Below are 3,692 nucleotides of genomic sequence, written 5' to 3' on the forward strand. Positions count from 1 at the left end.
TGAACACGACAGGAGCATTGGTGAGACCAAACGGCATCACCACGAACTCATAATGGGCATAATGCATCCGAAACGTGGTCTTCTGCACATCCTCCTCTCTGACCCTCATCTGATGATAACCTGAACGCAAATCGATCTTGGAGAACCAAGATGCTCCCTGTAACTGATCAAAGAGGTCATCAATCCTCGGGAGTGGGTAACGGTTCTTCACCGTCACCTTGTTCAGCTCCCGGTAATCTATGCACATCCGATGCGACCCGTCCTTCTTCTTCACAAACAGGATCGGGGATTCCCAGGGTGAACTGCTCGGTCTAATGAATCCCTTTTCTAACAACTCATGCAGCTGCGTAGATAACTTCTGCATCTCGGGAGGAGCCAACCGGTATGGTGCCTTGGCTATCGGAGCCGCACCCAGAGCTAGGTCGATCCTGAACTCTACCTGTCGTTCCGGAGGTATTCCAGGAAGCTCCTCCGAGAACACATCAGCGTAGTCTCGCACCATTGGAACCTCGCTCACCGTAGCCTTACCCACCTCCCGGGTGTCCATAACGTATGTGACATATCCCGCGCAACCTTGTTGAAGGTAGCGCCTAGCTCTCACTGCTGAACATATTGTGGGTCCGCGCGCGGCCTCTCGCCGTGGATCACCAACTCTCCCCCACCTGGGGTACTGATCCACACAAGTTGATGTGCGCAATCTATCACCGCCCTATTAGAGCTCAACCAATCCATGCCTATAATCACTTTGTTCCCACGCAACGAAATGGGAACCCAATCCACCAAGTAGCGCTCCTTGAATAACCTCAGAACACAATCTCTGAATACCGCTGATGCCCACACCAATCGATCATCGACAATCTCTACTTCTAAAGGGCAATATAACATGCCTGAAGACCCGGTAAACTTCTTGCTAAGCGCAAGAGAAACAAATGATCGGGTGGCACCCGAGTCAAACAACACCTGAACATGGATACCGTTCACGTGGAACGATCCTAACGCATATACATAGAGCACATATCAATAACATAACATCATATAAATGAAATAAAGGTAAAGAATCATACCCGTCACCACATCAGGTGCGGCGCGTGCCTCCTCGGTAGTCAGCTGAAATGCCCGACTCCTCACCACTGGAGCCTCTGCCTTGCCTGCTATCAGTGATACGCAGGGTCACTGAAGCTAGCGCCTTTACTGGCGCTGATGCTGTCAACTGGGGGCAATTGGCCTTCTTGTAGCCCTTCTGGTTGCAGTAGAAACACCAACAACTCAAACGTTTGTATCACAGGTGCAGGGGTGGTACAATCCCTGTTGAAGTGCCCTGACTTGCCGCACTTATAACAACCTGACGACCCCAACTTGCATGCTCCCTCGTGCATCTTGCCGCATTTCCTGCAGTGACCCCGCCCCTATTGGCCTTTCGGCCCCATATCCGATCCCTTGGGCTTCTTCCCCAAAGCCCCCATAACATGCCCCTCTTTCGCCTTCCTCTTCCGGATATGCTCCAGATCTATCTCCCTCTCCCTTGCCATGACAATCATCGAGTCCAGGGTAGGGCAAGCTGAAAAACTGACATGCTCCCGAATATCAGCTCGTAGCATGTCATGATAGCGGGTCCTCCTCATATCCTCGTCACCCGCGTACTGGGGCACCAGCAACGCCCTCTCCTGGAACTTGGCGGTGATCTCCGCCACAGTCTTCGTCGTCTGTCTCATATCTAGGAACTCCCTGGCCAACTGCTGAAGCTCGACAGTCGGCACAAGCTCTACCCTGAACTTGGTCACGAAGTCCGACCAGGTCATAGCCTCGACAGCCAAGGCTCCCAAAGAGTCACCAACGGAATCCCACCAATCCCTAACTCGATCCCTCAAACATCCTGCTACAAATCTCACCTTCGACCCTTCAGGAAAGAAGCTAGTCAACTGTGCAGACTCAATGTCTGCAATCCATCGCCTGGCAGCTATGGGGTCCTTCGCCCCGTGAAAATCCGGCGCACCACTGCCCCTGAAGTCCTTAAAGGACAGTGTGCGAGATCCTAACTGGCCAGATGCTATGTCGCTCCTGAATTCCCAGAGGCAATCCTCCATCAACTCAACTATCCCTTCCTTGATCGACCCGAAGATAATGGGGGTCAACTCAAGGATGCCCTTGGTGATCTCTAACGCGATGAAACCGCGTAGCCCCTCATCCACTGGCTCGGAACCTGATCCCGAACCCGATCGCTCTCCAGAATTGCCAACTGCTAGCCTCGAGCGTAGTACCACCATTCTGAAATACATAAATATCATCCGTTAGTTATACTGATACTTCTTGAGGGATCACATCTACTACAAGTTCACTGGTCTTATCTTGGCCTTCCTCGGTTCGGGTACGGATCCTCTGCTTTTAGTAGTACGGGCCCATACTACCTTCCACATCTATCCGTACCTTCTTCAAGGACTGCCTCGACTCCACCAGATCCCTTTCACTACTGTTGATCACTGCTATATACATACTATCAGGCATAACCTAAACAGGCTATCCTACTGTTGTCTACTCAATTCTAGCATGCAATTTTCATACACTGAAGCACATAAAGCAGGCACATAAGGCATCACTCCTATATCCTTAGTCCTATTCTAGAATGTTGTTCTACTGAAACTGATAAACATAACAGAAACTTGTATGGGTACTTTGGGGAATACTTACTTGAGCTCGGCTGGTCGCACACATCACACACTTTGTTCCTTCTTAAAACTCTTTACTTACCCTTTTAGAAAACATTTTCTTTTTCAAAATCTTTTAATCCCTCGATTTGAGTTTAGACACCCCCGAAGGTGTGTCCGAATCCCTCAAACTAGGGCTCTGATACCAACTTGTAACATCCCAAAAATACGGGCCAAAATTTTCATTTTTAATTAAGTGATTTGCAAAATGTTTGTAACAAAAGATCATACGATAATAACTTTTAATAAAACATGTCTCGTGACCGTAAACCAAAACGTAAAACATAATAATGTAAGAGTACAAAATCCCAGAATGACTCATGGTGCGGAAAACAAAAGCGTGTGTGTGATACGCCGCTACCGCACCAACTCCTTCCCCTTGATAGAAGAGGTACCTGAAACAACAACTGAAAACCGTAAGCACGAAGCTTAGTGAGTTCCCCCACTGTACCACATACCATATAACCACATAATATACATATATTCTCAGGCATAACTGTGTGCCCGACCTACCCCTTCGGTCCTCTCGACCGGGTACTAACTAGCATATCTGGGTGCTGGCCTCTCCTTCGGTCATCTCGACCGGATACTGACTAGCATATCTGGGTGCTGGCCTCCCCTTCGGTCCTCCATACAAGATATTGAGGACTACTTCACCCCCTACTACTACCACATAACACATATCACATAATCTACCTAGCATGGCTGGGCATGACCGCCCTTTCGGCCCTATCAACCGGTAATCTGGGGACTATCTCCCTTACTATCACTAGCACATAGCATCATATCATACTAGCACATAAACATAGCACAGGTAGTAGCAAGCCTAGATGAATATCACAGAGACGATCATCTAACATACAACTCCTACTGGTGGGCCGGCATTGTGGTCATAGACCCACCACTACTGGAAGGTAACTCACCTCATAGTAGCTGCTGATCTGTGTAGGAACTATCTGTCTGCTGCTGCTGCTACTCTGGGAATCCTAC

Source organism: Lactuca serriola, chromosome 3 (genome assembly GCF_051521515.1).
Source record: "Lactuca serriola cultivar US96UC23 chromosome 3, Lser_US96UC23_V15, whole genome shotgun sequence".
NCBI classification, from domain to species: domain Eukaryota; kingdom Viridiplantae; phylum Streptophyta; class Magnoliopsida; order Asterales; family Asteraceae; genus Lactuca; species Lactuca serriola.